Here is a 25,959-nt window from a genome sequence, read left to right on the forward strand (position 1 = left end):
TCATAAGCCTCTTATCCATATCCACCAGAGGGCAGACAGACTGAAAACCACAATCACAGAAAACTAACCAACTTGATCACGTGGACCACAGCTTTGTCTAACTCAGTGAAACTATAAACATACAGAGTAAGGCCACCCAAGACAGAAGAGTCATGGTGGAGAGTTCTGACAAAATGTGGTGCTCTGGAGAAGGGAATGGCAAACCACTTCAGTATTCTTGTCTTGACAACCTCATGAACAGTATGAAAAGGCAAAAATATAGGGCACCGAAAGGTGAACTCCCCAGGTTGGTAGGTGCCCAACATGCTACTGGAGAACAGTGGAGAAATAACTTGAAAAAGTATGAAGAGACAGAACCAAAACAAAAACAGCACCCAGTTGTGGATGTGACTGGTGATGGAAGTAAAGTCCGATGCTGTAAAGAGCAATATTGCATAGGAACCTGGAATGTTAGGTTGATTCATGGACCTAAGAATCAGTCTATGCCCTGACCAGTAATGCTGAACAAGTTGAAGTTGAATGGTTCTATGAATACCTACAAGATCTTCTAGAACTAACAGTGAAAAAAGATGTCCTTTTCATTATAGGGGACAGGAATGCAAAATTAGGAAGTCAAGAAATACCTGAAGTAACAGGCAAATTTGGCTTTGGAATACAAAATGAAGCAGGGCAAAGGCCAGCAGAGCTTTGCAAAGAGAACTCACTGGTCATAGCAAACACCCTGTTCCACCAACACAAAAGAAGACTCTACACATGGACATCACCAGATGGTCAATACTGAAATCAGATTGATTATATTCTTTGCAGTTAAAAATGGAGAAGCTCTATACAGTCAGCAAAAACAAGACCAGGAGTTGACTGTGGCACAGATCATGAATACCTTATGCCAAATTCAGGCTTACATTGAAGAAACTAGGAGAAACCACTAGACCATTCAGGTATGAACTAAATCAAATCTCTTTTGATTATACTGTGGAAGTGAGAAATAGATTCAAGGGATCTATCAAATAGATCTGATAGACATAGTGCCTGAAGAACGATGGACAGATTTCGTGACGTTGTACAAGAGGCAGGGATCAAGGCCATCCACAAGGAAAAGAAATGCAAAAAGGCAAAATGGTGGTTTGAGGAGGCCTTACAAACTGCTGAGAAAAGAAGAGAAGCAAAAGGTCAAGGAGAAAAGGGAAGATATACCCATTTGAATGAAGATTTCCTAAGAATAGCAAGGAGAGATAAGAAAGCCTCCCTCAATGATCAATGCAAAGAAATACAGGAAAACAATAGAATGGAGATCTTTTCAAGAACATTAGAGAAACCAAGGGAACATTTATGCAAAGATGGGCACAATAAACGACAGACATGGCATGGACCTAACAGAAGCAGAGATATTCAGAAGAGGTGGCAAGAATACACAGAAGAACTATACCAAAAAGATCTTCATGACCCAGATAATCCGATGGTGTGATCACTCACCTAGAGCCAGACATCCTGGTATGCGAAGTCAAGTGAGCCTTAGGAACCATCACTATGAACAGAGCTAGTGGAGGAGATGGAATTCTAGTTGAGCTCTTTCAAATACTGAAAGATGATGCTGTGAAAGTGCTGCTCTCAATATGCCAGCAAATTTGGAAAACTCAGCAGTGGCCACAGGACTGGAATAGGTCAGTTTTTATTCCAATCCTAAAGAAAGGCAATGCCAAAGAATGCTCAAACTACCGCACAATTGCACTCATCTCACATGCTAGTAAAGTAACAATCAAAACCTCCAAGCCAGGCTTCAACAGTACATGAACCGTGAACCTCCAGATATTCAAGCTGGATGTTGAAAAGGCAGAGGAACCAGAGATCAAATTGCTAACATCTGCTTGATCATCAGAAAAGCAAGAGAGTTCCAGAAAAACATCTACTTCTGCTTTATTGACTATGCCAAAGCCTTTGACTGTGTGGATCACCACAAACTGGAAAATTCTGAAAGAGATGGGAATACCAGACCACCTGACCTGCCTCTTGAGAAATCTGTATGCAGGTCAGGAAACAACAGTTAGAACTGGACATGGGATAACATACTGGTTCCAAATAGGGAAAGGAGTATGCCAAGGCTATAGATTGTCACCCTGCTTATTTAACTTATATGCAGAGTACCTCATGGGAAATGCTGTACTGGATGATGCACAAGCTGGAATCAAGAATGCTGGGAAGAATATCAATAACCTCAGATCCGCTGATGCCACCACCCTTATGGCTAAAAGCGAAGAACTAAAGAACCTCTTGATGAAAGCAAAAGGAGAGTGAAAAGTTGGCTTAACACTCAACATTCAGAAAACTAAAATCATGGCATCTGGTCCCATCACTTAATGGCAAATAGATGGTGAAACAATGACAAGCTTCATTGAAAACAGTGACAGAGTTCATCTTTTGGACTCTAAAATCACAGCAGATCATGACTGCAGCCATGAAATTAAAAGATGCTTGCTCTTTGGAAGAAAAATTATGACCAGCCTAGACAGAACATTAAAAAGCAGAGACATTACTTTGCCAACCAAGTTCCATCTAGTCTAAGGTATGGTTTTTCCTGTAGCCACATATGGATGTGAGAGTTGAACTGTAAAGAGAGCTTAGAACTGAAGAATTGATGCTTTTTAACTTTGGTGTTGGAGAAGACTCTTGAGAGTACCTTGGACTGCAAGAAGATCCAACCAGCCCGTCCTAAAGGCAATCAGTCCTGCATATTCATTGGAAGGACTGATGCTGAAGCTGAAACTCCAGTATTTTAGCTACCTGATGCGAAAAACTGACTCACTGGAAAAGACCCTAATGCTAGGAAAGATTTAAGGCAGGAGAGAAGGGGACAACAGATGATGAGATGGTTGGATGGCTTCACAGACTCAATGGGCATGAGTTTGAGTAAACTCCAAGAGTTGGTAATGGACAGGAAGTCCTGGTGTGCTGCCATCCATGGGGTCACAAAAAGTTGGACACGACTGAATGACTGAATTAAACTGAACTGATTAATCCTGGATTGCATGGTAAGTGTATGACTAGGTTTGTAAGAAATATCCAAGCAGTTTTCCAAAGTCACTGTGCCATTTTTCATTCCCACCAGCAATAAGTGAGAGTTCCTGTTGCTTCTCAACCAAATCTGAAAACAGTCATCTTGGACAAATACAATAGAGGAGAGACCCTAGATCCAGGCCCACGGTTAGGGAGAATAGGAATGAGAGAGGTAAAAACAACACACGCCGCCAGACCAAGCCCTGCATTAGGGCAGTGGCTTTCATTAGAAAGAGGAGCCTTGTGTTTGGAGAATATGTAATGCCAATTTTAGCAGTGATGTTACAGAAATAAGACACATTAAATAAATCTTGTTATATCAATGTTATGGCAAAAAAACGTGAAGTCATATTGCAATCATTCTTTGACCTTACTGAGATTCAAGTACTCAACTCTTAACAAATATTATTCAAGTTTCTATAGTTCAGATAACTTTTTCCTGGGACTGGGAATTTATCATCAATACATGGAGTGAATTAACTGATTTATATTTACCTTTAGATTATTGAAAAAAAAAACATAAACTTATACTTTCTAGTAAGCAGTTCATGTATTATATAATACCTGTAAGAGTTTTTAATAGAAGTTTTTCATGCTTGAACAACTAATATAATGAATATTAATGGCTACCTGCAGAAAATAGTCTATTGGTAGAATGAAACTATTAATTAGTTTATTATTAAATGATAACCTTTTAAAATAAAAACATAGTTTGCCTCCAGAAATATGAAAGTAATTTTGTTTAGAAGGAGAAGTCATTCCTTAAGATAATATCTATCTTTGAATTTTTCCTTTATTACAATATCTTTTGAACCAATAAATTAGTCTAGGATTTATAATTTCAATATAAAAGCAAGTATAGTAAATAAACTTTTTTCATTTGTACTCATTAAGGCAATTTTAATAGTATATTGATGCTGCTAGATAGCAATTTAATGCTACTAATAATGAAATGACAAAATTAAGTAGCAGGTAGAAAATTAAGGCAGAAGAATTTTAATTCATGATTGGAAGGTAAATGAGGAAAAGTTTGCAAATCTTCAAAGTTTTTAATTTCTTTTTAAATTTGTCTCAGTTTTAGTCTTTTATATTTCACTGAGTTTCAATTTAATATGATATCTATTGAAATGATGAGATTTATAAAGGAGATGTATTGTCACTGTTAATAGTTACACTGAAATATATTCCAGTATGAGACTGAATCCAGCTAAGCATTAAAACTGTGAACCAAATGAACTATTTGCTTCTCAGAATAAATGACAGTTCATAGATCATTCATTACAATTTCAGAGTGGCAAATAGAAATTAAAGTGATTTCAAACTAAGCAATAATTTTAAAGATCTGGGAAAAGTTATTAGCACCATATATTGGAAGAGGAGCAGAAAAAAGAATGGTGAATTCAATACAATTTTACAAGTATAATTTCCATAAACTAGTACAGTAAAGTTTTATGAAAAAGAAGCATTTACTGATTTTCCTATTTATTATTCAATATAATATTTAACATTATATTGTGAATTTGGATGAGACCAACAGAAATACGACAAATGGTAATTTCCTCCCATTTCAAAATATACCCGTATTTCTTTCCTTTATTAAAAACTTGAAGCCAGTAAAAATAATAGCTTGCCCATGAATCATCCAATGAGTACTCTGCAAAATTTAGTTTCCTTTTTATAATATTCCTGGGTGTATATTCTTTTTCTCCTGTTCCCTATCTACATTTCATGGGCTTCCCATGTGGCTCAGCTGGTAAAGAATCCACCTGCAATGCAGGAGACCTGGGTTCAATCCCTGGGCTGGGAAAATTCCCTGGAGAAGCGAAAGGTTACCCGCTCCAGTATTCTGGCCTGGAGAATTCCATGGACTTTATAATCCATGGGGTCACAAAGAGTCAGACACGACTGAGCGACTTTCACTTTCACTTTCACCTACATTTCATGAGTCATTCTGTCATTTATGTTCAACATTTGGTATACAGCAATTGCTACTTTACAAAAGCAGTGTTGAATATATGAATGAATTTATGCTGTAAGCTCTGTCTTAGATGATTAATGGGCAAAATAAATGCAAACTACACAGTATAAATATGTGGATTTAGAACTTAAGTTAAGAACTTAAGTTCAGTTTAAGAACTTTAAGTCTTGTGATCTCCAGACATCCCTCCCACCCACCTCTCATTTCCCCTGAGCCATTAGGCAACTGGCAAAGTTTTTATATTGGAAAACTATAATACTTCTCAGCCCTGGATTATTGCAAGTGACTTCTTTCTGGTCTGCCTACAACATTTTCTTTTTGATGTGCAGACTGCATCATATATTTTCAAGGCCAAATACGTTGAATAATAAATATTTATACTTCCTGATAAAAATATGCCAGTATTTTCAAAAGACGCATCTATTATTTCTCTTGAGTATAGATGGTTCATTATGAATTCTCCACAATTTCAGTCCTTGCAAATGTTCAATTTAATCTTGACTGAAGTGCAGGTTCCTTTTGTTTTGTATAGAGAATTCTTCGTTCTTCCATGTTTCCTTTTCCTTAAATTTCAATAACCTAATTTATGCAGGCTCTATACTACTTCTACTTTGGTTCCAAAGTAACTACCAAAGGACTTTTTCCTTAGTTAGCTACTAATTTCTACAGAATTCCAAACCATTTTCTTTCACTAGCCTGTTTTACAGTAACATATACATTTGTATTCCAATTTAATTTTATCTTTATGCAAGATTCAAAAAACTTCTTTCCTGCAATATAATCATTGTATAATTTGTTTCTTCATGAATTGTCAGCAATTATATGAAAAGACATTATAACCTTAATTTATATGAAATAAGTTTATTTCCATATATCTATTATATATTGATTACCTTAGGATTTCAGTTCACTTCCCAGGTAGTGGTAAAAAACCTCCCTGCCAATGCAGAAGACATAAGAGACTGGGGTTCGATCCCTGAGTTCAGAAGATCCCCTGAAGGAGGGCATGTGCCAGAGTCCAACTCCGGTAGCCAGGGAAACGCCCTGAAGGGATGAACGGGGTCGGAGAACGAAAATGATGCAGTCTCTCGCTCAAAGCACTGGGCTGCATGTTTATTTTAAGCATCAGGTTTTATTTTATACTTTTACAAAAGCATTAGGTCAGAGGTATGACATCTTCAGTTTCCCCTTACCCATATTTACTGTCTCCATAAATCATTGTTGTCCTTCAGAGTTTCTTCTTAAGTGTCCTTGTGATAACATTGTAACTCAAGTTTGTCTCTGGGCTGTATATTACATTCCTCAGTTTATTTCTTATCTCTTTAAATCCTGCTATCCCCTAGTAACTTAAGCTCATCATCTCCTAAAAAGGCTTTTGGCTATTAGTATCTCTAAACTACCTAGTTTCCATAAGCTATAGTAAAATATGCCAACACTACAACATACCTTAAACCTTTAGCTTCTAACTATTCTTAATTATTCCTAACCCCTAAACTCAGCAAACTTCTTTTGCCATAAACATTCCCCTTACAGGCAGGTTTCAGATAACAACGTTTCCCATGATCTCAGGCTGCAGCCTATGTGCTCATCCTGAAGCATTCTTTGTAAAGATCCTTGAACAAATGTCAATAGTTAATGTTATGGATTATAACATTCTTTCCAGCCAACTCAACCGGAGGAAGGAAAGGACAAGTCAGAATCACAAGACCTAACTCCTTCATCCCGGGACCGTGCCTGCGGGATGAGGAGAGGGGGTTGGGGCCGTGCCTCCATTTTGTCAGTAATGCCTATCGCGGCTCCCGACAGGCATGGCAGCGGCAGTCCACTTCAGTATTTTCTCTTGGAGAACCCCATGGGAAGTGGAGCCTGCCGGGCTACAGTTCATAGGGTCACAAAGAGTCAGACCAGACTGAAGCGACTTAGTATGCACATACTCTCTTTAAAATTCTAAGTCCACATGTTGTAATTTTCAGTATCTATTAATATGTGGATTAATAAATCTTTGCATAATTTCATTTGCTTGTTCCAACTTTACATCAGTTTTCAAGACCAATAAATTGGTAATTTTGTGGTAATATTCATCAATTTCCTTAACCCAAACTATTTAGTACAATGTATGTATAAATAATATTTCTAAAGCATCTCTTTCTTTAAATCAGTCAATTAAATAAATCCATGTTCCTAACTAGTCAATACTATTGTATACATGCTTTATACATACTCACCCCTCTGTAATGCTCCTCAACCTAAGTAAATTTATCTTAAACATTCAAATTCAAATTACATCCATATCATCTATTAATTATATGTTTCTTGATATGATGGTAAATTGTTCTTAGAATAAGAAAATTGGAAGGTAATCATATTTGCATATTGGTATTTCAATTTCTTTTTTACTTTATAGGCATTTTTATCTTGCCTTTGTGTATTTTACTTGGCATATTCTTTGCCCATTCCTTCACAAGCCTAAATTTCACTCATCTTTCCAGACAGAGAGCCTATGTGTTACCTTCCATTCTGATTAGATTGGATAGCTTCAATTTGCACTTTCAAACCATTCTGTGATATTTCCCTCTTTGTTTTTATAGTGTTTCATAATGATCTATTTACTGCTTCATCTTTCCTGCTAGAATGAATTTCCTAACTACTGAGTACATAGTTTTGTTTGTTGTTGTATTGAGCCTGCTACTCCATATGCATCAAACAAATGTGTATTGAATAAAGTAACTTCTGAAAATTTCTTAGTGCTTCCATTGCATTTTAAGATCTCAAAAGGAAAAAAAAATCTCTAATGAACTAAGATAGTATAAAGATGCAAGCTCTGTAGTAAACAGCTTGTGGTAGAAACCTGGCTCTGTACTTAACAAAGTGTGTTACCTTTAGCCAGTAGTAGCATAATTTGTTACCTTCAGTATCCTCAGCTTCAAAATGACAATTATTCTATTTACCCAAATTGCTATAAATATAAGAAATAACACAAGTAAAATGTGTGATACGGTGAACAAGTTTTATACCATTATTAGCTACTATAGCTGTGATAGCAAAAATTATACATTTGTGTTCTCTACATATTGCTTTAGAAAGTAAAAAATAGTATAAGGATTAGTAAATAGATAGAAGTTTGAGAATTGATGCTTTTGAGCTGTGGTGTTGGAGAAGACTCTTGAGAGTCCCTTGGACTGCAAGGAGATCCAATCAGTCCATCCTAAAAGAGATAAATCCTGGGTGTTCATTGGAAGGTCTGATGTTGAAGATGAAACTCCAATACTTTGGCCACCTCATACGAAGCGTTGACTCATTGGAAAAGACCCTAATGCTGGGTAGGATTGGAGGTGGGAGGAGAAGGGGACGACAGAGGATGAGATGGTTGGATGGCATCACCGACTCGATGAACATGGGTTTGGGTAGACTCCGGGAGTTGGTGATGGACAGAGAGGCCTGGCATGCTGCAATTCATGGGGTCGCAAAGAGTCGGACACGACTGAGCGACTGAACTGAACTGAACTGAGAAGTTTGAAGTCAATCTGGGCTAAATGAATAAACAAATTCTACATATTAAGATCAATCCAGCATGAAATAATATAGATAGGACAGAGACTCATAAGAAAGGCATGCAGAATTTTTCAACATAGAGATAGAGAAAACTTAAGACTATTCATTCATGAGTGAAAATTAAAGTCAAAGTGTTAGTTGCTCAGTTGTGTCTGGAGAATTTGATGAACAGAGGAGCCTGGCGGACTACAGTCTATAGGGTCACAAAGAGTCAGACACCACTGAACAACTAACACTTTCACTTTACTCTCCTGCATTTCAGGCAGATTTTTTTTTTTTTTTTTTTTTTTTTTACCATCTGAGCCAACAGAGAAGCCCTTATATAGGAAAGGTGATAACTTATGATGAATGGTGTCAGATTCGTGATCTCTGAAGAAGAAGATTTAGCTTCAGGACCAGGGACCAGACTTGATCACTCGAGAGCTTTTGTGTAGCAGCATTTTATTAAAGTATAGACAGGGACAGATAAAGCTTCTGACATAGATATCAGAAGGGGGACAGAGAATGCCCCCTCGCTAGTCTAAGCAAGGAAATTATATACTTTTTAAATTAGTTATTATGATAAATCAAAAGAGTGTCTCAAGGTTGTAAAATTTTTACCAGACCCACTCCCACAATTTACATTTTAAGATAACAGGATTAGAACTTAACAATAAAAAGATCTTAGGAGACTCATTCTCATAATATACATATTAAGATATCAAGACTACTCAGAAGTGTGGGGGGCAGCCTGACAACAAGCAGGATCTGCTTTGGGAGCTCCCTTGTTGACTCAAGGGTCAAGTCCAGACATAGCTCTCTGTCCCGCCACCCCTTATTAATCATTAAGGAAACTTCTTGCAGCCCCTGGAGCGCATCTGACGCAGGACAGATGGCTTTTATGACCTGAGTCCTGAGATACGACCTGAGTCCTGAGATACAGAGTCATAGGATCTTGATTGATTGCTTTATGTTTCCTAGGTGATTTTTGGCGCATGTTCCTTAGGTGATTTTTGATGATTGTATTGTATAAGAATTTCCTGGTATAAGGGTATAAAATTCTGTGTGTAAAAATAAACAAGCATCGCTGACATTACTGACTGCAGTGATCCTCTCAACCCCCGCTGTGTCTGTGTCTATTTCTTTCTCAGCAGAGGAATCCCGCGTTTGTGCCTACGTTGACTCGTCGGCCGGTCCCGACACAGAAGGTTTTCAGGAAGGAGAAACTGTCCTCAAGCAGAATACATTGTTGTTATATAATCTCTAGTACAGAGTTTAAACTGAGTTGTTTGTTGTGTAATCATTAGTTCCTGGCTTAAAGAAGAAAAACATTTTATGTGACCAAGACTAAGGAATGTAGAGAAAAAAAAGGCATTTGTCCATTCCTTCTCCTTGAGAATTCCAGACCCCTACCTCTTCCTTGAGAGCCACAGACCCCATTCTTCTTCTTGTGGGCCCTGGACTTCTTATCAACATGCCTAGGAATTGACTGTCTCAAAGGGTCCAATAAAAAATATTTTATTGGGCTGAGCAAATTCTAGGGATAGACCTGTTTGGTAGTCTGGAGGCAGGAGATAGTTTAATGTATTAGAGGAGCTTGCAAAAAGGCAAAATGGTTGTCTGAGGAGGCCTTACAAACAGCTATGAAAAGAAGAGAAGCAAAAAGCAAAGGAGAAAACGAAAGATAGACCAATTTGAATGCAGATTTCCTAAGAATAGCAAAGAGAGATAAGAAAGCCTTCCTCAGCAATCAATGCAAAGAAATACAGGAAAACAATAGAATGGGAAAAACTAGAGGTCTCTTCAAGAAAATTAGAGATACCAAGGGAACATTTATGCAAAGATAGGCACAATAAAGGACAGAAACGGCATGGACCTAACAGAACCAGAAGATATTCAGAAGAGGTGGCAAGAATACACAGAAGAGCTACACAGAGTAGATCTTCATGACCCAGTTAATCACGATGGTGTGATAACTCACCTAGAGCCAGACATCCTGGTATGCGAAGTCAAGTAGCCCTTAGTAGTGGAAGCATCACTACGAACAAAGCTAGTGGAGGTGATGGAATTCCAGTTGAGCTATTTCAAATCCTCAAAGATGACGCTGTGAAAGTGCTGCACTCAATATGCCAGCAAATTTGGAAAACTCAGCAGTGACCACAGGACTAGAAAAGGTCAGTTTTCATTCCAATCCCAAAGAAAGAAAATGCCAAAGAATGTTCAAACTATCACACAATTGCACTCATTTCAAATGCTAGCAAAGTAATGCTCAAAATTCCCCAAGCCAGGCTTCAACAGTACAATCCAGATATTCAAGCTGGATTTAGAAAAGGCAGAGGAACCAGAGATCAAATTGCTAACATCTGCTGGATCATCGAAAAACCAAGAAAATTCCAGAAAAAAATCTACTTTTGCTTTATTGACTCCCCCAAAACCTTTGACTGTGTGGCTCACAACAAACTTGGAAAATTCTGAAAGAGATGGGAATACCAGACCACCTGACCTGCCTCCTGAGAAATCTGTATGCAGATCAAGAAGCAACAGTTAGAAATGGGCATGGAACAACAGACTGGTTCCAAATCAGGAAAGGTGTACGTCAAGGTATATTGTCACCCGGCTTATTTAACTTAAATGCAGAGTACATCATGAGAAACACTGGGCTGGATGAAGCACAAGCTGGACTCAAGATTGCCGGGAGAAATATCAATAACTTCAGATATGTAGATGACACTACCCTTATGGCAGAACGTGAAGAAGAACTGAAGAACCTCTTGATGAAAGTGAAAGAGGAGAGTGAAAAAGTTGGATTAATACTGAACATTCAGAAAACTAAGATCATGGCATCTGGTCCCACCACTTTATGGCAAATAGATGGGGAAACAGTGGAAACAGTGAGAGACCTTATCTTTTTCAGCTCCAAAATCACTGTAGATGGTGACTACAGCCATGAAACTTAAAGACTCTTGCTCCTTGGAAGAAAGGCTATGACAAACCTAGACAGCTTATTAAAAAGCAGAGACATTACTTTTCCAACAAAGATCTGTCTTGTCAATGCTATGGTTTTTCCAGTAGTCATGTATGGATGTGAGAGTTGGACTATAAAGAAAGCTGAGTGCTGAAGAATTGATGCTGTTGAACGGTGGTGCTGGAGAAGACTCTTGAGAGTCCCTTGGACAGCAAGGAAATCCAAGCAGTCCATCCTAAAAGAAATCAATCTTGAATATTCATTGGAAGGAAGGACTGATGTTAAAGCTGAAACTTCAATACTTTGACCAGCTGATGCGAAGAACTGAGTCATTTGAAAAAACCCCGATGCTGGGGAAGATTGAAGGCCGGAGGAGAATGGGAGGACAGACAGAGGATGAGCTGGTTGGATGGCATCACCGACTCAATGGACATGATTTTGAATAAACTCTGGGAGTTGGTGGTGGACAGTGAGGCCTGGTGTGTTTCAGGCTCCGTGGGGTTGGCAAAGAGTCGGACACAACTGAGTGAGTGAACTGAACTGAAAGTCAGTGTGGCTGGAACATGGCATTAAAGAAAAGTCAATAATGCATAACTGAATTAGGGTTCGAAAAGTGTTTAAACTTATTTATTTAGTTTTATATATTTATTTGGTGGAATATTAAGTTAGACTAAGTGCCCTTTAATTGGTTCAGGGCTTATAGGATTCTCACTAGCTTCCCTGGTGGCTCAGGTGGTACAGAGTCTGCCTGCAGTGTGGGAGATCGGAGTTCATTTCCTGGGTCGGGAAGATCCCCTGGAGAAGGAATGGCAAACCACTCCAGTATTCTTGCCTGGAAATTCCATGGACAGAGGAGCCTGGCAGTCTACAGCCCACATGTCCCAAAGAGTTGGACATGAGTGAGCAACTTCCCGTTCACTTCAAGTGCTCTTTAATTGGTTCAGGGCTTATAGGATTCTCACAAAAAGTTAAACATGAATGTTTACATCTATAGATTGTAAACTAGATGCTGAAATGCCCACATTATCCTTTCACACTGCAACATATATATATATATATGAAAAATTTTGTTAATAGCTAAGTCTTTATGAAAAATATACTTAGATAATCGTAATTAAATGAAAAGATGTTTGTTGAAAAAATTTGTTTAAAAGAGTTTGAAATGACCAAGAAGACCTTAACGGTACCCTTAGCTTGACTACACTTAAGTAAGCTTCTTTCTTACTCTAAGTCTCTGACAGCCCTTTTCTTAGACAATTAACACAAATTGTAAATTGCTCCAAATTTCTACTTTCTGTTGAAGGCTAGAGACCTAACATTAGCAACATACCTTACTTCCAAGTCATAAATATACCACCTATCACAAAGATAGAGAACGTTGTTTTCTATTGTGTAAAGCCAGTTAGCAAATATCCATAGCTTATTATTTTTCCACTGACTCCAGCCTCACTATAGAATGATCCTCAAAAATTTTAAATTAGAGGTACCATATGATACAGCAATTCTTACCAGCTGTTGTTTCAGCAGGGTTGATCCTAAGTTCTATTCTTTCCGTATTTTGAATAAAATCTTCCTTACCACTTTAACATTTCTGGTAAAACTTGTGCATTGACAGGAAGAATGGTTATTTTATAAATTTTTTTTCAAGAGTTTTCTGTTATTCAAAGATCAAACTGAGTAATTTCCATCTCCCATGACTATGTGGTGGTACTTAGTTCAGTTCAGTTACAACTTTTCTAAGAAATTTTATTACCTATTTTAAAAAAATAATTCAAAGATAACATTTTAATTTTATATTCTATTTATATTGTATTATATTCTATTTATCTTTTATAGTTTCTAAAGTAGAGATTAAGAAAAAAAAGAGGTAGAGAAATAGAAAAATAGAAAGAGGGATGGAAAGAGGGAGGGAGAGAAATAGAGAAGCAATCAATGCATTTTGTCATTTCTCTAAATGTGCGGAATCAAAGTGTCCTTGACATAGAGTCCTTTACAGCATTAACTTAAAAGTGACATTTTTCCCAATTAAAAAATGTGAACGTGTTTGCAGTAAATATAAGCCATTTTCCATCTTTTTTATGGTAACAATTTAGCCTTCCAACCCTGCTACTCTTTTATAAATTCATGATGTGTTATTTACTACTTCTAATTTTAAATTTTGACAGAAATTGTTGTAAGTTGAGCATGCATATATTTGAAATCAGGATGTGAACAGTCGGTTGCAGTTATAAGTTAACCTCATTTAGGAGGCACACTACTTTTAACTTTAAAATTTCAGTGGTGTATGATAGATCAGTTACATGTATAATTTTTTCCATAAGGCTCTATATCAATTATAGTAAGACTTGAACATCAATAAGATTTTTGTCTTGTGATAACTTATGGTATAAGATATGAAGGTATGGGGATTTTCCCCTCATATTTTATTTTTTAATTGTGTATTTAACCCAAAACGTAAAAAATCAACAATGAAAATAACTCATTCTTACTACTTTTTTTTTTCTTCCACGAATTAACTTGCCTTTCTACTATTCCCATCACCTTTCTTATTTAGCAAGCACTCTAAGGAAAAAGGAGAATTTGGAGTTTTACCATGTGCATAAATGTTAAAATGAGTTTCCAAATACATATAAAATCTTATTTCCATGTTAAGTAGAACATAACAAGTAGCAATGTTAGTAACTATGTCAGTTATGTAAGTAAACATTTGTTTAACCTACTGAAGGCATTGATTTGCTTCTTTAAAAATACTATCTAGTATCTGAGAGTGGGCTTCCCTGGTGGCTCAGCTGGTAAAGAATCTGCCTGCAATGTTTGAGACCTGAGTTCAATCCCTGGATTCAGAAGATACTCTGGAGAAGGGAAGGGCTACCCAGTTCAGTATTCTGGCCTGGAGAATTTCATGGACTGTATAGTCCATGGGGTCACAAAGAGTCGGACACAAATGAGCAACTCTCAGAAAAATATCTGAAGGATAATTCAATTCAGTTCAGTTCAGTCGCTCAGTCGTGTCCGATTCTCTGCAACCCCATGGACTACAGCACGCCAGGCCTCCCTGTCCATCACCAACTCCTGGAGTTTACTCAAACTCATGTCCATTGAGTCAGTGATGCCATCCAACCATCTCATCCTGTGTCATCCCCTTCTCCTCCTGCTTTCAATCTTTCCCAGCATCAGGGTTAATTAACTTAGTCCTTTAATACAGTTTTTAATTTTTTTAAAATTATAATTTCTCAAATGGTGTTAGTTTATTACAAAATGTGTGACTTGGTAAACATATACTATTTTGATAGTAATTATAGGCAAATCTCTAAACTTTAAAGTATATGCTGTAGTATTTTTAAACAACATTTAAAAGGCACAATACATGTTTGAGTTTAATTAGATATATTTTCATTTGAATATTAAAATTTTGACTCTTATCAGGTTTCTTATTGTATTGAATTAAATTTGGATATAATGACCACTCACATGAATTCATATATGCCTGGGTAAATCGTGCTGGGATTCATGCTGCTCTAGTCAGGCTTGCGCTGCTGGGGCCAGCTGTTCTCAAAATTTTAAAGAAAAATTCATTGAAACAACCCTGCCATACATTCCAAAGACAGCAGTAAAACTATTTTCATTTGGCTCTAGAGTAAACTTTATTGCCCATAACTAAAGCAAGGCCAGATTATTGCAATGTCTCTGGCTTCAGGTAGTAGGTTCTCTGGTGATTCTTTATTGCTAGCTTCCATTACTTTACACCAAGTCATTCTCTTTCTTCAGAGTATTTCCAACTTGGAAAGCCAAAGTATAAGAGAAACCACCTGTGAACTGTCACTTTCAAAAGTAAAGGAAAATAATTAACATAATTTTAGTATTTTAGAGTATAAAATGTAGAACTATAAGAATTGACTTAAAATAACTTGAAAATGTTAAGAATATGCACATGGTATTAAGTAAGTACAAGTACATTACATTCCGTTGCACTCTGATCATATTTCATTCAGTCTCTGTGAATGTGTCATCATTTTGAATATAATTATATGGGTTACTTTCCATCTTTGCAAAAATTTACATATTTTCTTGATTATTTTAACCTAATAACTTATACAAGCTGTTACACAAAAAATTACAGATCTAGTCACCTTACCTTTTCAAGTAAAGGTACATTCGTGCCATTAGTCATGTAGCATCATCAGTAGAAGGACAAATAATCCACCACATTTATAAAACCCATAATGATACACTAATAAGAGATGTAAGAAAAAAGGCGGAGTGGAAAATGTGTTAAGCTAGAGGAATTTGGCAGCTGTAGTTGCTGTGACATGTGCTTGCTTTCTCTGACTCTCAGGTCACAATTTGTTTTGGCTTAGAACCAGATTAAAGGTCCAATGCTATCTGAGATGATTTTAATTTAATTCCTTAGGATAGTCAAGCATTTTTTTTTAAGGTTGTTAAATTTGAAATGTTTCAGATGGCACATCTTTAGATTATATGTTTCTATAACTTTTGTTCAAATGTGTTAGAGGACTGACTTTATATTTTTACCTATTCCATCAACTCACATACTCAGAAAAAAAATGCACAGTATTTCAGTTTTCTGTTGAATTTTTAAAGTGAATTTTATTGAGATTTTAGAAATTAAAGACTAGAATGATACATATTTCAAAGTCTTTTAAAAATGTGACAAGCTTACATTTAAAAGAGAAACATACTTAAATTTCCCATTATATTGAGCTTGACTCTTGCATTCACTTTACTTTTCTTGAAAATCAGAGCCACACATTTACATAAAGCCAATCAGCAAGTGAAATGTAACCATTGGGAAGCATCATAGTATGTTTTATAAAATTCTATAAAAGTTGTTTAAATGTTTACTTTGTCCATTTTTTAAATAAGTTATAAACTAATGGACTTCCCTGGTAGCTCAGATGGTAAAGAATCTGCCTGTGATGCGAGAGACCTGGGTTCAGTCTCTGGGTTGGGAATATCCATCCCCTGTTGAAGGGAATGGCAACTCATTCTGGTATTCTTGCCTGGAGAATCCCATGGACAGAGGAACCATGGGGTCGCAAAGAGTTGGACATGACTGAATGACTAACTTTCACTTTCATATTTTCAAGTAGTGTCATTGGTATTACATGCTACTGAACTTTGAAAAATAGATAATACATAATAAATAGTTTATTGGTATATATGTTTTTTTTTAATAAATTTATTTATTTTAGCTGGAGGCTAATTACTTTACAATATTGTAGTAGTTTTTGCCATACACTGACATGAATCAGCCATGGGTTTACATGTGTTCCCCTTCCTGGACCCCCCTCCCACCTCCCTTCCCATCCCATCCTTCTGGGTCATCCCATTGCCCCAGCCCTGAGCATTTGTCTCATGCATCGAACATGGAATGGTATTCTGTGTTTCACATATAATAATATACATGTTTCAATGCTATTGTCCCAGAACGTCCCACCCTCACCTTCTCCCTCAGAGTCCATAAGACTGTTCTATGCATCTGTGTCTCTTATTCTGTCTTGCATATAGGGTCATCGTTGCCATCTTTCAAATTCCATATATATGCATTAGTATACCGTATTGGTGTTTTTCTTTCTGGCTTACTTCACTCTGTATAATGGGCTCCAGTTTCATCCATCTCAATAGAACCGATTCAAATGTATTTTTTTTTAATGGCTGAGTAATATTCCATTGTGTATATGTACCACAGCTTCCTTATCCATTCGTCTGCTGATGGACATCTAGGTTGCTTCCATGTCCTGGCTATTGTAAACAGTGCTGCAATGAACATTGGGGTACACGCGTCTCTTTCAATTCTGGTTTCCTCGGTGTGTATGCCCAGCAGTGGGATTGCTGGGTCATATGGCAGTTCTATTCCCAGTTTTTTAAGGAATCTCCACACTGTTCTCCATAGTGGCTGTACCAGTATGCATTCCCACCAACAGTGTAAGAGGGTTCCCTTTTCTCCACACCCTCTCCAGCATTTATTGCTTGTAGACTTTTGGATAGCAGCCATTCTGACAGGCGTGAAATGGTACCTCATTGTGGTTTTGATTTGCATTTCTCTAATAATGAGTGATGTTGAGCATCTTTTCATGTGTTTGTTAGCCATCTATATGTCTTCTTTGGAGAAATGTCTGTTTGGTTCTTTGGCCCATTTTTTGACTGGGTTGTTTATTTTTCTGGAATTCAGCTGCAGGAGTTGCTTGTATATTTTTGAGATTAATTGTTTGTCTGTTGCTTCGTTTGCTGTTATTTTCTCCCATTCTGAAGGCTGTCTTTTCACCTTGCTTATAGTTTCCTTTGTTGTGCAAAAGCTTTTAATTTTAATTAGGTCCCATTTGTTTATTTTATTGGTATATATGTTTTAAGAGTTCAAAGTGATCATAAGAGTAAACGCATTGAGTGCCTTTATTCTAAGTAAATCATACAGCAGTTCATTAGCAAACATGAGAGAAACATTTCCACTAAATGATCATCTATTCTTTTATCAGATAATACATACTAGGCAGGGGTATCTAACAGAAAGCAAAACAGACAAAAGTTCATGTGCTACTGTAGTTTCATTCCAGTTTGAGGAGACTGGTAATAAGTTTACAACACAGGTAAGTGAATAGTGTGTAAGGAATAGAGGTAAGGAATGCCAAGGGAAATGCAAAGTTATATGATGCTTAGGTAACTGATGGTGCTTTGGAAAAATGCATTCAAAGAAGAAGGGAGTGTGAGCTCTATGGCTGTCTGAAGGAGGTGACCTGTCAGAAGGAGAAACAACCACAACAATGGTTCTGGGGGTAAGAAGGTGCTGCCATGTATGTTCTGGGAAACTCAAAGAGGCCAGTGTGATTTCGCAGAGTGAAAAGTGATAAAAGTAGTAGACGAAATGAAAGGGATAACAAATAGCAATCCATTAATCCTTTAAGGGCTTGGATTTCACTCTAATTGAGATAAGAAATTAATGAATAATATTGAATGTAGACATGACATGATACTACCTGTATTTTAACAAAATTACTCTAGTTACTAATATGATAGTAGATGATACACGTTCAAAATTTGAGGCAGGATGACTAAATAAAGAGATATTCAACAAACTTGGCAAGAATGTTTGCCAGTTGAAATCAGGTATAGTAGTGATTGTAATGTGACAAGAACATGGATAGGGTCTGGCTATATATATACATATATATATATAAAGAAAGTCAAGAATAGCTCCATGGTTTTTATATATAAAGAAAGTCAAGAATAGCTCCATGGTTTCTATATATAAAGAAAGTCAAGAATAGCTCCATGGTTTTTTCAGCTGATTTACAGGGTTGTATCAGCTGAAATGGTGAAGGGTCCAGAAGAAGAAGATGTGAGTTGGAGGGCACAAGGAGTCCAGTTTGGCACATACTAAGTGTGAGATACCTGTTAAATATTCAGTGGATATAACACATGCACAAGATATTAAGAAGAGGTGGCAAGAATACACAGAAGAACTGTACAAAAAAGATTTTCACAACCCAGATAATAACGATGGTGTGATCACTCACCTAGAGCCAGACATCCTGGAATGTGAAGTCAAGTGGGCCTTAGAAAGCATCACTACGAACAAAGCTAGTGGAGATGATGGAATTGCAGTTGAGCTATTTCAAATCCCAAAAGATGATGCTGTGGAAGTGCGGCATTCAGTATGTCAGCAAATTTGGAAAACTCAGCAGTGACCACAGAACTGGAAAAGGTCAGTTTTCTTTCCAATGCCAAAGAAAGGCAATGCCAAAGAATGGTCAAGCTACCACACAATTGCACTCATCTCACACGCTGGTAAAGTAATGCTCAAAATTCTCCAAGCCAGGCTTCAGCAATATGTGAACCGTGAACTTCCAAAGGTTCAAGCTGGTTTTAGAAAAAGTAGAGGAACCAGAGATCAAATTTCCAACATCCACTGGATCATCGAGAAAGCAATAGTCCCAGAAAAACATCTATTTCTACTTTATTGACTATGCCAAAGCCTTTGACTGTGTGGATCCCAATAAACTGTGGAAAATTTTGAAAGAGATGGGAATACCAGAACACCTGACCTGTCCCTTGAGAAACCTGTATGCAGGTCAGGAAGCAACAGTTAGAACTGGACATGGAACAACAGACTGGTTCCAAATAGGAAAAGGAGTACGTCAAGGCTGTATATTGTCACCCTGCTTGTTTAACTTATGTGAAGAGTACATCATGAGAAACGCTGGGCTGGAAGAAACACAAGCTGGAATCAAGATTGCTCAGAGAAATATCAATAACCTCAGATATGCAGATGACACCACCCTTATGGCAGAAGGTGAGGAAGAACTAAAGAGCCTCTTGATGAAAGTGAAAGAGGAGAGTGAAAAAGTTGGCTTAAAGCTCAACGTTCAGAAAACTAAGATCATGGCATCTGGTCCCATCACTTCATGGCAAATAGATGGGGAAACAGTGGAAACAGTGGCAGACTTTATTTTTGGGGGCTCCGAAATCACTGCAGATTGTGATAGCAGCCATGAAATTAAAAGATGCTCACTCCTTGGAAGGAAGGTTATGGCCAACCTAGATAGCATATTTAAAAACAGAGACATTAGTTTGCCAACAAAGGTCCTTCTAGTCAAGGCTATGGGTTTTCCAGTAGTCATATATGGATGTGATAGTTGGACTGTGAAGACAGCTGAGCGCTGAAGAATTGATGCTTTTGAACTGTGGTGTTGGAGAAGACTCTTGAGAGTCCTTTGGACTGCGAGAAGATCCAACCAGTCCATCCTAAAGGAGATCAGTCCTGGGTGTTCATTGGAAGGACATGTTGAAGCTGAAACTCCAATACTTTGGCCACCTCATGCGAAGAGTTGACTCATTGGAAAAGACCCTAATACTGGGAAGGATTGGGGGCAGGCGGAGAAGAGGATGACAGAGGATGAGATGGCTGGATGGCATCACTGACTTGATGGACATGAGTTTGGGTAGACTCCGGGAGTTGGTGATGGACAGGGAGGCCTGGCGTGCTGCGGTTCATGGGGTCACAAAGAGTCGGACACGATTGAGCGACTGATCTGAAATGAACACATGCACAGGTGTATTTCATGGAAAAGCTTAGCAGAGATAGATATTTTGGAGTGGTCAACAAGCAGTTGATATTTGAAGCCATAGATTTCAATTTGATCACCTACCAAGAGTGAATAAAAAGAAAAGAAGAATTCCATAGACTGAACTATTAGGAGCTGGCAATATTAAGAAAGTAGGGGAATGAAGAAGCACCAGTCCAGTCCATAAGATATACAGAGTGGCCGGTGATAGCCAAGAGAAAGTGGTAACTGAAAGCTAAGTGGTGACACTTTTCTGAACAAGAAGTAGTGAACAACATTCTTTGTTGCTTTAGAAACCAACAAATCACACCACCTAAGAAAAGTTGATGAATTCTGTTCAGGGCCTTGTTTTAAAGCAGTAGAAGATTCAAGAATTTTTTAGGTTTCTCAAGCCACTATGTCATTCTTCAGGACATAAGTAATAATGGCTGCTGCTGCTGCTGCTAAGTCACTTCAGTCGTGTCCGACTCGGTGCGACCCCATAGACGGCAGCCCACCAGGCTCTGCTGTCCCTGGGATTCTCCAGGCAAGAAAAGTAATAATGGAGAAGAGCTTTATTTATAATAATATCTTTACAATAATTTTAAGACATGGAAATGTTATTCTCTGGTTTAATATCTCATTATGTCCATGGGTATTTTAAAACAAAATTAACTGTCCATATGGAAAGTTATGAAAAATTCATTGCAATTGTGAAAAATACACAGGACAAAACACAAAATACAATATTAAACACAAATACAGTATTAAAACACAAAATACAATATTAAAACTAAAAAAACAAGGACAATACAAATATTGTGCTTTTTTAAACCAAAGTTTATTGTCTACCAAAATTACTGTTTTAAGAGCAATTTTTTAAAAATAACCTCTCAGTCCTGGAGAATTCCATGGACTGTATAGTCCATGGGGTCACAAAGAGTTGGATACGACTGAGTGACTTTCACTTTCTTAGGCTATTACTATTATTACTACCTATTTCTTACCCACTTTGATTCATTAGCTTATGTAAATATTAGTATATTAATTTAATAAAATACCCTTAACATGGTTTTGCCTCTGAGTAAATGTTTCATATTAAAATATCTACTTTAGAGGGCAACCTGTTAATATAAATTAAAATAAATAGACGAATTCTATCATTTGAAATGTACTCGGGTAGGTACACTTATGTAAACATAGAAGTGTGTACACTGACATTCACTTAATTCCATTAACACTATCAAAAAGGTGGAACCTCCACAAATGTCTAAAGACTGAAAATGAACACTGAAAATTGTGGTTGAAAGTGAAAGTGTTCGTCGCTCAGTCATCTCCGACTCTTTGCAATTCCATGAACTGTAGCCCACTAGGTCCTCTCTCCCTGGAGTTCTCCAGGTAAGAATACTGGAGTGGGTAGCCATTCCCTTCTCCAGGGGATCTTCTTAATCCAGGAATGAAATCCAGGTCTCCTACACTGCAGGCAGATTCTTTACCATCTGAGCCACCAGGAAGGCCATACCCGTACATGGGGTCATTAGGAATTGGGCACAACTGACTAACACACTATGGAGTAGTGAATAATAAAGTAAGGTAGGTAGATAAATTAGTAGATCACTAAGATACCAATTAGTGGAGAAAATGTCTTATAAAATTATAGGTAAATTATGTTACAATTTATGTTAAATATTTTTTCTTCAGGTTAATATAACACTTTGTGTATTTTTATAAAGATAGGCAGATTATTGATAAATTCATTGACCTTTGAGAGGAAGACTGGGATGTTTGTAGTCCGTTTTGAGTGAGATTTTGAATGATTTTGACTGAATATATGTTCATGAGTTGCTAGTATGGTCAAACATTTAAAATAATAAGGTGCACTATCATATTTTACATATTAAGGAATGAACAAAACAGTATAATTTCCTATATAAATATATTGATAGGTTTAGCTCTAAAGTTGAACAATTCACTTATGATTTGGTCTTTATGAACATGTAACATAGAGGAGTTTATTATTTTTCTACCAGCTGATCACTTAATCAGATCTCACTTCTTTACTATTATTAAAGATTCCATTGATTGTTTACTGTAAATATAATTATATATATAATAGTTTGGAGGAGAAGGCAATGGCAACCCACACCAGTACTCTCACCTGGAAAATCCCATGGACGGAGGAGCCTGGTAGGCTGCAGACCATGGGGTTGCTAAGAGTCGGACACGACTGGAGCAACTTCACTCTAATCTATTAAACTCAGTTATTGTCTTTCTTTTACAGTCTAGAAAAAGTTAATTTTATTTACTCAATAGCCAGAAATCTATTAAGAGTACTTAATATTAGAAAATTTGTATTAAAAATAATACTTGTAATAGATATATATATGAAATCTTTACTGATAACTATGGCGGCAAAAGTTAAAACTTAACTACTTCTTTTTAATAAGTAATTATTTATTTACTTTCAAAATATGTAGAATAAGGTGGAATTAATGAATTAATAATAAGTTAAAGTCAGATTTTTCACATCTTCACATTTCCTTTACTATGACTAAAGAAACACTGTGACATAGTGACACAACATTGTGTTCTATGGAGAGAGTAAAGAAAGAAAAAGTGAAAAGATGGCAGACTTTTAAACAAAAATAGCCTATCACAGTAATTCCAAATACAAAATTCAAATAGCGAATCCACTGAGTTTATTACACAAACTAGCCATTCACCATTGAGTTTGCTATATAAACTAACTATATCTGTTATGTGTAGTTTTGTGATTATGAATTACACTGTAAAATCAAATTATTAAATTTGAGCTAGCTCAAAGAGACAATTAATAATGTTAACTTTTAAAAATGATAATTATTTTTAAAATTATGTTAAATGTTATCAAAATAGCTATAAAATTTGAAGGTATGTATAGCCTTATATATAAGCACAAATTTGCAATACAATATGTAGAATATGTTCAGTTTAGGCAAGAGTATTTGACTTTGGGCCAAGGGAGAAACATGCAGCTTTTCAACATTAAGTATTTTCACATAAAGATATTTTTATTTAATTTTATATTTCCAGGAAGAATATTGGTGAAGTTCATAAACATTTATTCTCAATTATTTTTTTCTAGAATACCAGTTTTCACAGAATGCTTCTTCTTTAAGAACTAATCTATTTCCTGAGCCATATACTGCTGAAAATTTATGCAAAAGGTAAAGTAGAGGCAGAGGGCAAAGCATGGCTAATGATGCACACACAGAAGTAAAGATTCTTATTGTCTACATGACAAATATGTTTTATGTCTAACACCATCTAAAAAAGACAACAAAAAGATGCCATTTTCTCATTTCCTAAGTAGCAGGGAAAGTTAGGAAAATTATATAGAATATGCAGATTTAAACTGACCTTCCAAATATATATTGATGTACATAAACAAATCAAAATTGATAATGTATTTCACTTTTCACAGTCATGAATATAAGTATTCTGTGTGTATCCTGAGTAATATGAAAATGTGTCATATTTATTGAAAGTAATCTTAGCAATGTTTGCCAGACTTCATTTAAATATCAAGGTAGGCTTCAGAACTCAGTGGTTCTAAAGTCTATTGTTTCTGAGGATGATAGAGAGCTAGGTCAAAATCTTCTAAAGGGAAAAACCTTCTGACTCCTATTGTTTTTAAGAAACAGGAACTGTTAGGGCGTGAATCTGCTTTCAGCAAACTGCTGGACTTCCTCTTAAGATACTTGCAAGATTTTTAACTTGAATTTTGTAGAAGATGAAAGAATTGGGCAGAATATTTTTAGAGCAAAACTGGATGTTACCCATTGTTTCAGAATCTTCCTTGAGAATAAGAAATACAGCAGAGATAACCTGAGTCTACTAAAATGTCAGGCAAACCGTAACCTAGTCTAGCTCAGTTCTTGATAGAATTAAAGTAAATAGCCCTTTATGGGAAAAGAGACAATAGTCTGTAGCTTCTATTATTGTTATGTACACAGTTCTCAATTAAAGAAATTTTAAAAGTACTAGACATTCAAATATGGGTTTCACTGGTGGCTCAGATGGTAAGGAATCCGCCTTTATTGCAGGAGACCCGAGTTCGATCCCTCGGTTGGGAAGACCCCTGGAAAAGTGAACAGCAACCCAATCCAATATTCTTGCCTTGGAAATCCCATGGGCAGAGGAGCCTGGTGGGCTACGGTCCATGGGGTCACAAAGAGTTGGACACAGCTTAGTGACTAACATACTGAGACATTCAAATAAGCAAAAAATATGTCTTATAGCTAGCGGAAAAACAAAACAAAACATTAAAAGTGTTAGGAATGATCCAAAAGGTTATGAGACCCAAGTAATGGACACAGAATTTGTATAACTCTTATTATTAGATGATGCTATTTGGAGTTTCACAAAAGAATTTGGATATGTTAAAAGGCATTTAAAATATATTGATTTTTTAGAACTAAATGGATAAGTTTAATAAAATATTGGAAATAGAACATCAAATCAAGAAACATGAACATAAGAAATCAGAAAATAGACAAACAAAAATACAGAGAAATAAATGAGGAAAAAAGGGAGGTGTGGGGCATGCTCATGCTCACTTGTTCTCATATTAGTGGAATTATAGAAGAAAAGATAATAGGAAAGAAGCAATAGTCAACAAAATAGTGATCAAGAATTTTCTAAACCTGATGGATGTCACACCACATATTCAGAATGCTAAGCAAACTCTATAAAACCACACCTAGTCATATTATAGTGAAACTGATCAAAACCAAAGATAAGAGAGAATATTAAAAAATATCCAAAGGGGAAAATGTTGCACATTGCCTTTAAAAAACAGCAACAACAATAAGACTTACCAGCTGGTTTTCATAAAAACATAAAAGCCAGATGTCAATGGGCTGATGTTTGTAAAGTTTTAAAAGAAGTTTATACTCAAGAAAAATGTATCTAAAAACTGAAAGCAAAATAAATTTGGATAACCAAAAAAGAAGACTTGTGGTCAGTAGATTTTCCTTAAAAGAAATGATAAAGGAAATAAGTTGAGCATAATAAACACAATCTCCAAGAGAAACAGGAAACTGTAAAACAAAATGAAAAACTATAGAAAGAATAATTATTGCCTTTCTGATGAATTAATTGTCTTTTCTAGAAAACAGAACAAGAGGGTTTATCTTTTGTGCCACTTTTTGTTTTTAATTTTTAATTTTTATCCTTACCTAAAGGAGAAACCTGAATATCAAGAATATTCCTATCAAGAATAGGACCTGACTAGGTACCATAAACAGGGTAACTGGATCTTTCTGGAAATAGACATCTGTACTAAATAGAGTTTTACCTTTATGCCAAACTATGTATTCCTAAATTGAAAGAGC

General features: G+C 36.4%; 1 long non-coding RNA gene across 1 annotated transcript in view; it reads left to right on the plus strand.

Moving 5' to 3' along the window:
- Positions 1–25,360, plus strand: part of LOC145527353 (uncharacterized) — a 47,575-nt gene extending 22,215 nt beyond the window's left edge. The window contains exons 3-4 of the long non-coding RNA XR_014069705.1: positions 23,709–23,790; positions 24,670–25,360. This is a non-coding gene — a long non-coding RNA (uncharacterized LOC145527353). The remainder of the gene's footprint in view (positions 1–23,708; positions 23,791–24,669) is intronic.
- Positions 25,361–25,959: the final 599 nt, after the last annotated feature.

The sequence above is a fragment of the Giraffa tippelskirchi genome, chromosome 11, assembly GCF_054371585.1.
Source record: "Giraffa tippelskirchi isolate mGirTip1 chromosome 11, T2T-mGirTip1v1.2.pri, whole genome shotgun sequence".
Lineage (NCBI taxonomy): Eukaryota > Metazoa > Chordata > Mammalia > Artiodactyla > Giraffidae > Giraffa > Giraffa tippelskirchi.